A 15,257-nucleotide genomic window follows, 5' to 3' on the forward strand; every position below is an offset into this window, starting at 1 on the left:
TGAAGAGAGAGTACCACTAGGATAGAAGAGCAACACTTTATGATGAACAATGACTGCCACTAGGATAAGAAGCAACACTTTGTGATGAACAGGGAATGCCACTAGGATAGAGTGTCATATGATAAATATAAGCACTAGGATAAAAGGCAACACTTTGTGATGAACAGGGAATGCTACTAGGATTGACACAGTTGATTTGCTTGACTACAAGAGGACTTACCGATGTTGGAGTCATAGGAGAGATTCCCTTCAACTCAGAGTTTGTGAGAAGAGCTAACATTCGAGGATAGAGCAGGAGTTCAAGCTATGGGACTACAACATATTTTGTATGTGCATGAGTTCCGGGAGAACATGGGATTACTGACTGCATTAGCTGAGAGATGGCACTCAGAGACTTGCACGTTTCATTTGCCAATGGGTGAGATGATAGTCATCTTGGAGGATGTATATAGAATAATGAGGATAGCGATTGTTGGGGAGTTAGTTCTTTATGATCGAGAGGGAGACAGGGATGCACTAAGATGAGTGTTTCAGGATCGAGGAATGGAGATGAGAGCTGGACACATGGCTTAGGATACCATGACAGCGACAAGATTGGAACTACTGGAGATATTGGCAGGAGTGATAAATGGGTTCCTCTGTCTAGATATGGTGACACGAGGGTTGGCAGTGGGATGGGGGAGGACTTTGGAGATATTGGTGACAAAGCACACCAAGTTTGCATGGGGTTGTGTCTGTTGGCACACTTGTATTATGAGCTACATCAGTTTGTGTATCATGGATCAGTAGGATTGGGATGCGAGGTGACACTATTGTAGGTATGGGCATATGAGTATCTGCCGGTTACACTACCGATATATTTTAGAGGTAGAGAAAATGGGCGCAATTATGTACACCTGTATGATATGATTACTTCCCAGCAATGGATTAGGAGGCTAGAGTATTGGCATAGGGTTATCGATGAGATAGACAGTGTGGTATGGAGGTCGTACTTAGATTGTGAGGAGTGGGAGGATGATGCAATGGACCTGCTATATGTATTCAGGAGAAGGTATCTAATTGGTTAGACATCATATGTTATTGAGAGGCAGTAGGTAGATAGGATGGGCAGGCAGTTCGATAGTATACAACGGATACCACGGGGGTTGGGGATGTATGCACAGACAGTGAGGGATCAGGTGCATTTGGGTCCATTTCTTTTTTATGATCAAGCTATGACACAGATGGTAGAGATGGTTCCCCTACCTTGGGATATATGGGCAGATGTGGAGGATGCAAGCATGGATGCAGAGTACATTGCATATTGGGGAGACCATCCCTTTCCACGGTTGACGGATCTAGGGGAGCCGATAGATGGAGACGATAGACATGATGGAGATGATAGTGGAGATGGTGGAGGTAGAGGCCGACGAAGGAGGTGGGGTGTAGTAGTAGAGAGGAGAGTGGCTCCGAGGAGAGAGGGCGAAGAGGAGAGACAGGTTCAACAAGCTCACATAGTGAGGGGCAGAGGTGGATTGCCGTTATAGGTGCCAGTAGCATAGGTTCCCAGATAAGTACATGCTCCTAGATAGGTATAGGGATAGGGGCAGGGACAGGGACAAGAGCAGCCACATGGAAAGGGTGAGGGGGGAGAGGAGGAGGATGAGCTACTATCCTTGAGGGAGATGTGTTAGGGACAGGCAGATGAGATCCAAGATCTGAAGAGGGAGACAACTAGACTCAAGAGATAGCTGAGGGACACTAAGCGGGAGAGGGATCAGGCTATTCAACACTATATAGAGGCTGAGACAACATTGAGGGCAGGCAGACAGGTAGTAGTGGACACAGGGGCCAGATACGCCTATGTTCTACAGGCAGGGGAGGAGATAGGCTACTGGAGAGACCTATACTATGGAGTGCTGCCACCAGATCATCGGGCATGGAGCTTTAGGAGACCATCACAGACTATGATGACCTTTGGAGGGAGAGACATGAGACATGCATCTAGCGGTGAGGTCATGGGTCCTCCACCACCACCAGATAGAGGGGGCAGGAGAGATGATCCTAGGGCGGGTCCTTCCAGGGCTCAAACTCCATCGAGGCCAGCTGGCTCCGAGAGAGGGAGTTCATCATAGCCTTAGAGGGGTCTCTATGTATCAGTTTTTATACCATTTTGTATGATGACACCTTCAAGTGATTGTAGCCATATAATTTTGACATCATTGTATCATGACACTTATGATTATATATATGAGATGATTCATCCTTGTAGCAGCTATATGCATGTGTACCTATGTGATGTATGTTTCTATATGATGCTTATGATATGGATGCAAATATGTACATGATGCAATGCAATATTTTTGTTCTTTTATGTTTTTAATATGTTATGTATATGCAAATATGAATGTATGAAATGTAGATGAATATGATAATGCAAATGACTATTTACATGATGAAAATGTAAAATGTGCTAACATGTGTTGTGTGAAAGATGTGATGCAATTGTGATATCTATATGTATGTATGAAATGCTAACATGTGGTAACGCAGGTGCAACTACATGAAATGCAAATGTTTGTGGTGTGTCATTATACTCAGTCATGTGATAGCAGGCTACACAGAATCGGGAAGGATGATGGAGGTCAATCAAGAAAGGGGGATGGAAGATAGAAGATATGAAAGTGAAAGAGCTTCTTTTGTGTTATCATCATTGAGCTTTATTATGGCAAAATAGGTTATGACAATCGATGCATATGTTTGACTCAGAAAGTCATTGTACCTGTTTGCATGGAGATTAGACAGTCGCAAACAAGGAATGCCCCAGTTCATACTAGACCCCCAGTGTCATCATATCCTTGGGCAAGTCATAGCATTACTAAGAGACAATCTGCAAGCAACAAAAGAAAAATAGGTGACGATACCCCATCCTCACCTTTCTAGTCGAAGACATCCTGGAGATAAAATCTCTAGTCAGAGACATCCAAGAAAAGTTAAAAGACATGTCACCAAAAGATAAAATCAAAAGAAAACTAAGACTCGACACCAACATCCACTGTAGTCCTCAATTTTAGTGTCTCTTGTCACTTGTATAAGTCTATTTGATTGTGGTCACAATGTTTATTTTCACAAAAGGATAAATAAAACTGAACCATAATGTTGTCTGAGTCTGTTGAAAGATTTGATTTGTTGAAGCCCATTGTTGTTGTGTCTCATCTGAAACTGACTGAATCCATGAAATTGATACTTTATTGCGGAGAAGATAGAACTTTGTTGTGGATTGGTGATGCAAATATTGTTTTATTGTGGATTGTGCACAGATAGACTACAGAAAATTGGAAGAAACTGTACTCCTCGAAACATGTGATGCACTCAGTTCCACACCCATCACTAGACATAGGATTTGCCTTAGCCACAAATAGGAGCTGATTTATTACGGATGGAAAGGGGTGAAAAGGAGGGATTATTATGAATGGCTAACCAATCTTGGGTAGATCAATAACAAGCCATGATGGGAATGGGTAAGTTTATTATGGATGAAGAGGTTGTGAGTGTGTGCAAAGTGAAGGATGAAATGGAATCCTAAAGGAGGGAGGAGCAATGTCTCTATGCATAACACCAGTGACCCGGTTTTCACCATGGTACTTGCCCAGAGCACCACCGAAGTGGTTTTGACCATTGGACGAATTTATTTCTCTTTACTTTTTTCGATTTTTTTTGCATTTTTTTTTAATGATTTTTTTATATTTTTTATTTTTGAATTAGGATATTCTAAAGAGCTATGTGTAAAACCTGCGAAGGTGCATGTTGTTGATACGATCTTCCAAAGGTTTGCCTGATGTGGTTGAGAGCTGATATGCACTAGATCCATAGGTTGTTGTAATGATGTAAGGACCAAGCCAATTTGGTTCAAATTTGCCCTTCTTCTCTCTATCTTGCTGATTCTTAGGATTTTCTTTTATAACTAAGTCACCCACCTCAAATGTGTGAGGCTTTACCTTATGATTGTAGCTATGTCGTTCCTTGAATGAATGATGTATAGCTCGAGTGACTGTCTTCCTTGATAAAGGAACTGAGATAGAATTACTAGTGTGTGAACTACGTAGGCCCATATGTGTGTCACCTAAAGAAGTTTGAGCATACCTGATAACAAAGTCCTTCAAGCAAGTTCCATTAAAGGCCCATGATGTATCACCAGAATGGAAAGTATGTGTGGAACAAGTGGATGAGTGATGAAGGCTTATGATATTGAAAAGAAATGAAAGTAGGATAGCATGATGGAGACTTAGGATCAACAAGTATGATTTTTGACTTAAAATTGTAGAACTTTTGCCCCCAGTTATTTTGATATTAGGGAAGATCAACCCTTGTTCTTTTTCTTTCATGGGATTTTTATCCTTGACTTTGATTTTTGCAAAGTCCAATAGCTTTTGATTTTGATTTGTACAAAAGGACTTCTCTTTATTTTTGAGTTTTATATTTTTATTTTCAAAGCTTGATTTTTGATCCCCAATTAGTAAGGGCTTTTGTAATTCTTGTTGATCCAAGTCTAGGAGTGGAGTGGAAATGGAATGAGCAAATGAAATGGTAAAGCTATGTTAGTTCTCAAGAGGGCTGGTGATACACTCAATAGATTCTTTGTTGGAACCACTCTTAGGACTATTGATATCAAGAGATGCTTGCACAACTAGAGGAGATTTGCATTTAGAATTAGTAGCCACAACACTGGGTGGTTCACACCCAATTCCTTGGCATTACAATTTTTTTAAGGTTGTTCTTATTGACTAAATGTCTTAGGAGATAGTGGGAGTTGATCAACATGAAAGATATACTCACCACATCCGATGTCTTTAATCTTGAACTTTTCTTTGATCTCTTCTTGTTTTGATGTAGAAGCTTTCAAGGATTTTGGATCAACATATGTTGAAGATGGAACAACTTCTCAGTTGACTTGGATTGTTAATTTCTAATCTAGGTCGCAAATTGTTGCAATATATGAATGGATTTGGATCAGCTTTGACGGTCACTTCAACTCCATTGTGTGGGAACTTGATACATCGATGATATGTTGAGGGAATAACTCTCATTTCATGGATCCATGGAGGTCCTAGCAGTATGTTGTATATGAGATCTAGATCAAGGACTTGGCATACCACATCCTTCGTAACTGACCCAACTCTGAGAGGTAAGGTGACTGTGCCTTTGCATGAATGTTCTTCATCATCATATGCTTTAATGGTGATTTTGTTCATAGCATTCACACTTTTTTCATAATATCCCAATTGTTTAATAGTGCTTAATGTACAAATATTGAGACTAGCTCCTCCATCTATCAGGACTCGTTTTATTCGATGTTTGTGTAGGAAGGCTTCAATGTGTAAAGGCACATTATGTGGTTGGCTCATGGAGGTGTCATCAGCTTCTGTGAGTGTAAGGGAGTGTAGAATGGAAAGGTATCCCACCATGGCTCAAAACTGGTCCATGTTTAGATCAATGAGGACAAAAGTGTCTCTCAAAGTTTTGTCAAGAATGGCTTTATGTGCAAGGGATATGCGTAAAAGTTCAAGGATGGAGATAAGCGTGGGAGTCCTCCCTAACTGTTCTATGAGATCATACTCAGGTTTGGTTGCTGAAGAAGCGGTGGTTTTAGCTAGAGCACCTTGAAAAGTGACCTTACCTCGACGGGTTGTGACATTACATTCAGAGGTAGATTCAAAAGAAGGTCCAATGCCTTTTAGGACAACCTTGTTGATTCAAGTAGCATCAATCAGATAAAACCGTATACCTATCTATTTACATCAAATGAAGAAAGATGATAATGTAGATATATATTTCATATGAATGATTTATATATTGAACCTCTTCATTATCAAATTGCAATTAATACATGTCCAAAACATTATTGATATATAATCGGGTTATATTAGAGTTGACCCGAATTAGTTATCGGGCTTGTTTGCTTTGATATTGATTCATTATCGAGTGTGTTTATCGATCTGTTATCATTTACAATGGCATCGATTAGTTATCATAGACACTGAATGGATTGGTTTACATTTGGAAGAGTCATGACCAAGTGACATCTTAGTTGGACATGTCTAAAAGACATGTCCGATCAAGGTGCCACTTGATCGTGACTACCTTACTATATATGCATCATTCAAAAGAAAGGGGATGACATTGAAATCGATACATGTTCATCATCCATGCCTGTAGCAAAAGAAAGACAACAATATTATTGTCATAGTTATAATACCTAAATCTTAAATACACCATCTTGCATATAACTTGTTCATTAAATTGGAAATTGCAATAACTTTTACATGGTATCAGAACCAAGTTATCGAACCTGAGGCTATTCAATTTTGTGGAAAATTTAAGAACTAGTTTATATCAAGCATTCTATTTCTCTAATGGCCAATGCAATGAGATTCGAAGATAGACTTGGTGTGGGTTATTATTTCTCCGCATGAAAGTTTAGAATCAAGATGATTCTAAGGGAGAGCAAAGTTAAAACTTTTTATCAAGACTGAATCTACGGAACCAAAGACCAAACCTGACAAAACATCATGGTTAGAAGGAAATGAAAAAGTAATCAAGATTATTGTTGATGGGGTGAGAAATAACATAATGCCCATTATAAAGAAACATGAAACGACTTTTAAAATGTTCAAAGCACTTGTGAACACATTTGAGATATCAAATGCAAGTCGAACTCTGGCCTTGAAGCAAGAAATCAATCATATAACCATGAACAAAGGAGAGACAGTAAACGCCTACTTCATGAGGATCTCAACTCTAAGCGATGAACTAACAACTCTAGGATATGAGATCCAGAGCAAAGAGTTAACACTCATTGCTCTAGATGGGTTACCTAGTGCATGGGAAACATTTGTCCAGGGCATCAATGCAAGGGACAAATATCCTGAGTTTGAAAGACTAAGAGATGATTGTCTCCAAGAGGAATCTAGACTAAATAAGAAAGGAATAAAACATAAGAATATAGATGAAGACCTACAAGTCCTAAACACTAACTCCACCAAACAAAACAAGAAAAGGCAGTTTAGGAAAAGAAAAGGTTGTCAAGGCAAAAGCACTTCAAAGAAGGACTTATCTCACATCCAATGCTATAGATATGATCAGTTCGGACACTATGTTGCAAAGTGCCCGGAGAGAACCAAGCAACATGCTACATTTGCCAAAGCGGGAAAGACTAAAGGGGAAGATGACTCTGGAAAGTATGTATTCTACTCAGCACTCACAAGCCAAGCTTCTAACAAGATCAACTCATGGGTGATTGACAGTGGTTCATCCTGGCACATCACAAGGTTTAGAGAAGTACTTGACTCCATGACAGAGGAGAGTAATGAGGAAGTAACCATTGGAGATGACTCCACACATCCAGTCAGAGGAATGGGAACCTGCACCATCAAATTGAAGACGGGTATATCCTTACAGCTCAAAGGAGTACTATATGTCCCTGGCATCAAAAGGAATCTAGTCTCTATATCGACACTGGAAGATAACAGATACAGAGTGACATTCATGGACAACATAGTATTGGCTTGACCAAAGAACTCTTCCATCAAGAAGTCAAAGACCATTGGACAAAAACAGGGCTATTTGTATGAGCTGTGCACAGAACCCAACCTAGCCCTAATCCATGAAGCCACTAATGCAAATGAAATTTGGCATAGAAGATTAGGCCATCTGAATTTTAGGGCTTTATCTTCAATGGGAAACCTTGTCACAGGTCTACCTAAGTTAAAACAAGATCATTTAGGGGCATGCAAAGGATGTGCCCTAGGTAAAAATACTAAGGGTACATTCCAAAATAGTACTAGGAAAACTAGTAAAGTTCTAGAGTTAGTTCATTCTAATGTATGTGGCCCTATGTTTGTACCCTCTCTAGGGGGATTCTTGTATTATGTAATATTTGTTGATCACTACTCTAGGAAGACTTGGATCTACTTTCTGAAATGTAAAGAATTAGAAGAGATCCTCTCTAGGTTTAAATAATTTAAATCGCTAACTGAAAACTACTCAGGAAACAAAGTTAATACCTAAATCTTAAATACACCATCTTGCATATAACTTGTTCATTAAATTTGGTCTGCAGTTTAGCATTCCAAATCTCTTCAGGATGTCCAAGGTATACTTGCCTTGGTTTAGAATAATGTTATCAGAATTCTGCCATACTTCCAACCTTAGGAAATAATGAAGGAATTCCAAGTCCTTCATATCAAATTCTTTGGATAGATGTTTATTGCATTGATCTATAAGGTGATCTTCTCCTATGATTAATAAGTCAGCAACATATAAAACCAATATTAGCATATCACCTTTGTTCTGTTTGTAGTAGAGATTAGAATCTGCATCATTTTTAGAGAACCCTAGTTTTGATAGATATGTGTCAATTCTTTCATACCAGGCCCTGGGAGCCTGTTTAAGCCCATATAGAGCTTTCTTGAGTCTACACACATGAGACTCTACATGATGAATCTCAACCCCTTCAGGTTGCTCTAGGTATACTTCTTCAGAGATCTCTCCATTAAGAAAAGTTGTCTTTACAACCATTTGGTGTACCTTCCATCCCTTTGCTACTGTAATGGCTAACACAATCCTTACTGAGGTATATCTGGAAATGGGAGAAAATGTCTCTTCATAGTCTATTCCCTCCCTTTGAGAGAACCCTCTGGCTACAAATCTTGCCTTATGTTTTTCAATACTGCCATCTGCTGCATGTTTGATCTTAAAAAGCCATTTAGAAGAAACAACAAATTTCTTAATTGGCCTAGGAACAATCTCCCATACATCATTTTTCATTATGGATTGATACTCTTCAGACATAGCATCCTTCCATATTTGATGTTTAAGGGCACCAGTTACATTGTCAGGTTCATTTTTAGATAGATCATTCATAAGAGCAACATAGCTAGTAAATTTGTTAGGCTTTTTGCTTTCTCTGAAGGTTCCTAAAGGAGCAACAAACCTCTGAGCTTCTTCTACTATTTTGGTGGCCCATAGTGGTCTTTTCTTGAGATTTCTAGGTGAGTGTTCATTTTCATTTTTAGTTTCATCTAGATTCTCCCTCTAAAACTTAGGAGCATGATCTTCATCTAAGTTAGAAATAGGGACATAGATTTCAGGTTCTATGGAGCTCTAAGCTCTTTTGAAGGCTAAGTCTTCCTCAAAGATTACATCCATACTTAGTTCAATATTTCTTTGACCAAGTACATAGATTTTGTAGGCTTTGGAGGTTTCATTATATCCTACAAGCATTCCTTTTTTTCTAGAAGGGTCTAGTTTTAGTCTTTTTTCTTTAGGTACATGGATATAGACAGGACACCCAAATATCCTAAGGTGGCTGATATCTGGCTTAATTTTAGTGAATACATCCTCGGGAGTTTTATCTTCAAGATGGGAGTGTGGGCATCTGTTCTGTATATATACTGCGGTGCTGGATGCTTCTGCCCAGAGATTTGTGTTAAGGTTTTGATCTAGAATCATGGCCTTTTCAGCTTCGACTATAGTCCATTTTTTCCTTTCAGCTACCCCATTTTGTTGGGGGTTATAAGGTATAGTAAGCTCCCTCTTAATCCCATTATCTCTACAAAATTCTCTAAATAAATTTGATGTGTATTCTCCCCCATTGTCAGTTCTTAGGGTTGGAAGTATGGTAGAATTCTGATAACATTATTCTAAACCAAGGCAAGTATACCTTGGACATCCTGAAGAGATTTGGAATGCTAAACTGCAGACCCATGACCGCTCCAATGGAAACCAATCTTCATAAACTTAAAGAAGGAGCAGTAGAATCACCTTCTACTGACCCCACTCTATATAGGTAGATGATTGGGTCTCTAATGTACCTGGTAAATACAAGGCCAAATATCTGCTATGTAATGAATGCTTTAAGTCAGTTTATGTGTGAGCCAAAGGAGATACACCTGGTTGCAGTAAAACACATTATGAAATATTTACAAAGCACCTTAAATCTTGGTCTCAAGTATGAGAAAGTTGATCTTAATCTACATGGATTCACAAATTCAGATTGGGTTGGAAGTGTGACTGACAAGAAAAGCACCTCTGGGTGCTGCTTCAGTTTGGGATCAGCCATGATATCTTGGATCAGTAGAAAGCAGTCTTTTGTAGCATAAAGTTTTACCGAGGCCGAATACATTGCGGCCTCCATGGCTGCTCGAGAAGCAGTGTGGCTTAGAAAGTTACTTGTGGGATTGTTTGGTGATCCTATGAAGCCTACTATTATCCATTGTGACAATCAAAGCTACATAAAACTTTCAGTGAATCCAGTGTTCCATGATAGATCCAAACATATTGAGATTCCATACCATTACGTGCAAGATATGGTAGACAAAAATGTGATCCAATTGGAGTATGTGAATACAGGAGACCAGACTACAGATATTCTGACCAAACCCCTTAACAGAGTGAAGGTTGATCACTTCAAAAAAGGTTTGGGCATGATAGAAAGGTAATCTATTTTGTAACCTATACTTGCATATCAATAAGATGTTTAATGTGTAAACTTATTTTGTCGTGTTAGAACTTCTATGGGTGTAAGCCCCTGTGTTCATATTCAAGAAGTGACGACTTCTCAAATATTGTACACTTGTATGGGAACATCATAAGGTGACGATCTTATGATGTTCAAACCAGTTATCATGATAGGATCTCTGGTATGTCATGGATGTGCCATGATTGTGTTGTGATATCATTTGAAATAGAATGCTAGTGTACTTATCACAACTTGGATATGTTGAAAATTTAATTATTTTCATATGATTATCCTTAGTATTGCATGTTTAGGCAATACTGATATCACGTGCTTAGGTGATATCATGTCATTTCAAATTGACTAACCCCTTGTATCACATGTTTAGGTGATACTTCATAATTGAATGGTATAATCCTATGTAGAGTAAGACCATCAAAAGAAATGAGATGATAGATATGGTAACTTTATCTTCCCTAGCTAAGAGGGAGTGTTGATTAAGTAGCATCAATCAGATAAAACCGTATACCTATCTATTTACATCAAATGAAGAAAGACAATAATGCAGATATATATTTCATATGAATGATTTATATATCGAACCTCTTCATTATCGAATTGCAATTAATACATGTCCAAAACATTATTGATATATAATCGGGTTATATTAGAGTTGACCCGAATTAGTTATCGGGCTTGTTTGCTTTGATACCGATTCATTATCGGGTGTGTTTATCGATCTGTTATCATTTAAAATGGCACCGATTAGTTATCATAGACACCGAATGGATTGGTTTACATTTGGAAGAGTCACGACCAAGTGACATCTTGGTCGGACATGTCTAAAAGACATGTCCGATCAAGGTGCCACTTGATCGTGACTACCTTACTATATATGCATCATTCAAAAGAAAGGGGATGACATTGAAATCGATACATGTTCATCCTCCATACCTGCAGCAAAAGAAAGACAACAATACTATTGTCATAGTTATAATACCTAAATCTTAAATACACCATCTTGCATATAACTTGTTCATTAAATTGGAAATTGCAATAACTTTTACAAACCTTAGGTCTTTGGGTAGAATTTTTAGGTGTTTTGTACTTGATGATAATGGTAGAGACATAATTATCTATGAAAATGTGATTAACAGTTGAATCATAGTTATAGGATGCTCTGGTATAGTTGGTCTGCTCATCTATGGCTTCGGCTTTTCCCTTGTCATGTTTTGGGAATGGTTCTTTAAACATTTCATGCTCTTGATTAAATGAGTGTCCCTTGATCTCAATGTCACCTCTATCAATGAGATCTTGTATGATGTTCTTCAGCCGATGACAATTTCCTATTTTATGGTCCTTGCTTTTGTGATATTCACACTATTCATCGTCATTCCACCAACTTGGTTTGACCTTTGGCTCATATGGAGGTAAATCTGGAGTTGTTATTATTTTGTTTGCCACTAGCTTCTTGAAAGATGACTCAAGTGGTTCTCCCAATGGGGTATACTTCCTTCGTGATTTGGAAGTTGTTTGAGTATTCACTTGATTGTTTGTAGAGCTTGATTCTGGAAAAATGATTTTGGGTCGTGTTGTATTGGCATCAACAACACCATCATTGACTGTGTTCTTGTTTTTATTCCAAAATCTTGGCTTGTCTTTTCCTTTAAAGTCCTCTTTGTTTTCTTTGAATATCTTGATGATGCCTTGCTCAATTAGGACCTTCTCTATTGCTAAGCCTTTTTTAATGACATCATTGAAGGTGGACAAACAAGATTTTCTTAAGTCATAACCAATGTCTTTGTTAACATTCTGGGTGAACATCTCTACCATTTTTTTTTGTGGAATTTCACAAAAGCATCTGTTGGCTAGATTCCTCCATCTTTATAAAAATGATGAAAAAGACTCTCCATCCTTTTGCTTGGTGTTGCACAAAGTAGTGACTGATATGTCTTTCTCTATGTTGTATGAGAAATGATGGATAATGCCTCTACTAAGTCACCCCATGACTTAATTCTAGGTGGGAGTTGGGAGAACCATTCCATAGCTTGATCACCTAAGCTCTGTGGAAATAATCTCATCAAATATGTCTCTTTTTCTGCTACCTCAATGCAAGCTATGAAAAATTGTCTTATATGTGCCCTAGGATCCCCTTTTCCTCTGTACTTATCAAACTTAGGTGTCACAAAGAATGTAGGAAATGGAGGCTTTGGAATGATTTTATCAAATGGATAGGGACATATGTCTCTCATTGTGTAAGTTGGCTTCGATGTATTTATGTCCTCCATTTTCTTTTGTAAGTCCTTAATTTGTTGCTCCAAATTGTTCTTAGGTGGAGAACAACTTCTTGGACCATACCCCATGCATGAACCACTGTGTGGAGGAGCATGTTGTGTTAATGCATGATAGCTTCGATAAGATAAATGATTGAATGAGAGATAAATGAAAACTCTCATTCAATCATTTATCCTATCGATAATTATGATGAAAACTTTCAAGCAATTAATCCTTCACTTTATAACCATTCTTCAGTTGTATATATTTAATCTACTTAGTTCGATCAAATGCTTAATATCGATAATCATCCCACAACATTATTTGTGTTCACTAATTACTAAATCAAACTAACCAATGTAATCCGATTTATATCGGTTAACATATTTAATAGTAAAAAAATGATTATCCAATTAACCAAACACCGATTAGTATCGGGTGTTAATATAAACTGACACCGATTGATATCGGGTTATATGTGCACCGAGTAATATCGAGTGGCAAGGTAAAGAAGCACCGATTGCTTTCAAGCTGTTAAAGTTAAGCATACACCGATATTTATTAGTTGTTAAGGTAAACATATACCGGTTGGCATCGATTGTTAATATGCATCATTTTTTATTAATATAATTAGCAAAGGGGCACGATCAAGTAATGTCTTGATCGGTCATGACCGGTCAAGGCATTGCTTGACCGTACCCAGCTTGCTATATATATCAAATGGCATTTGTGAGAAGGGACATTGAAATTAATAAATGCTCCTCTCACCTACCATACAAAAGAAGATAGTCAGATTTATATTTAAATCAGTAATACATAGAACAAGATAATATCAACTAGAATATAACTTGCATATTGAATATAAATTGAACATCATTTACATGGTATCAGAGATATAGTTAAATCAAACTTGAGGTTGTTCAATTTTATGTAAAATTCAAATCAAGCATATATTCAACATCACAATTCTCTCAATGGCTAGTGCTATCAGATTTGAAGACAGACTCAAAGGAGGTGATGACTTCTCTGCATGGAAATTTAGAATTTAAATGATTCTAAAAGAAAATAAAATTGAATCATTTGTAAAGAATGAAACTGTAGAACCTGAAAATGAACCTGACAAAGCAAATTGGAGAGAAGGAAATGATAAGGCTATTAAAATCATAGTTGATGGCATAAGAAACAATATCATGCCCATCATAAGGAAACATGAAACAACCTTCAACATGTTCAAAGCACTTGAAGACACTTTTGAGATATCTAATGCCAGTAGAACCTTGGCTTTAAAAAGAGAAATAAATCATATAGCCATGATAAAATGAGAATCAATCAATGCCTACTTCATGCGAATATCTACCCTAAGGATGAACTGGCAACCCTTGGATATGAGATCCAAAGAAAATATTTAACCCTCGTTGCTCTAGATGGGTTGCCTAGCATATGGGAAACATTCGTCCAAGGCATCAGTGCAAGGGATGAATTCCCAAAATTCGATAGGCTAAAGGTTGACTGTCTCCAAGAGGAATCAAGGCAAAATAAGAAAGGGATCAAATAGAAGAATATAGATGAAGATCTTCAAGTTCTAAATATGAACTCAAACAAAAAAAGAAAGAAGAAGCAATTTAGGAAGAGAAAAAGTCGTCACGACAAGAACACCTTCAAGAAGGACCTTTCTCAGATTCAGTGTTACAGATGTGACAAATTTGGGCACTATGTTGCCAAATGCCCAGAAAGAGCTAAGCAAGCCACATTTGCCAAAACAAGAAAATCTAAAAGGAAAGAGGACTCCAAAAGGTATGTGCTCTATTCAGCACTCACAAACCAAGCATCAAACAAAGTGAACTCTTGGGTGATCGACAGTGGCTCATCTAGACACATTACAAGATTCAGAGAAGTACTGGACTCCATGAAAGAGGAGAATGATGAGGAAGTAACTATCAGAGATGACTCTACACATCCAGTCAAAGAAATTGGAACCTACATCATCAAACTAAAGTCAGGTGTATCATTACAACTTAAAGGAGTACTATATGTTCCAGGCATCAAGAGAAATCTAGTCTCAATATCAGCACTGGAGGACAATGGATACCAAGTAAACTTTATGGACAACAAAGTACTAGCTTGGATAAAGAACTCATCCATCAAGAAAGCTAAAACAATTGGTCAAAGACAAGGCTACTTGTATGAGCTATGCATAGAGCCCAACTTAGCCCTAATTCATGAAACTACAGATGCAAATGAAATCTAGCATAGAAAACTAGGCCACCTAAATTTTAGAGCTTTATCATCAATGGGAGACCTTGCCACAAGTCTACCTAAGTTAAAGCAATATCATCCAAGGGCATGCACAGGATTTGCCCTAGGTAAAAATACTAAGGGTGCTTTTTAGAATAGTACTAGGAAAACAAGTAAAATTTTAGAGTTAGTTCATTCTCATGTATGTGAACCTATGTTCGTACCTTCATTGGGGGGATTTTTGTATTATGTA

The sequence above is a fragment of the Cryptomeria japonica genome, chromosome 1 (assembly GCF_030272615.1).
Source record: "Cryptomeria japonica chromosome 1, Sugi_1.0, whole genome shotgun sequence".
NCBI classification, from domain to species: domain Eukaryota; kingdom Viridiplantae; phylum Streptophyta; class Pinopsida; order Cupressales; family Cupressaceae; genus Cryptomeria; species Cryptomeria japonica.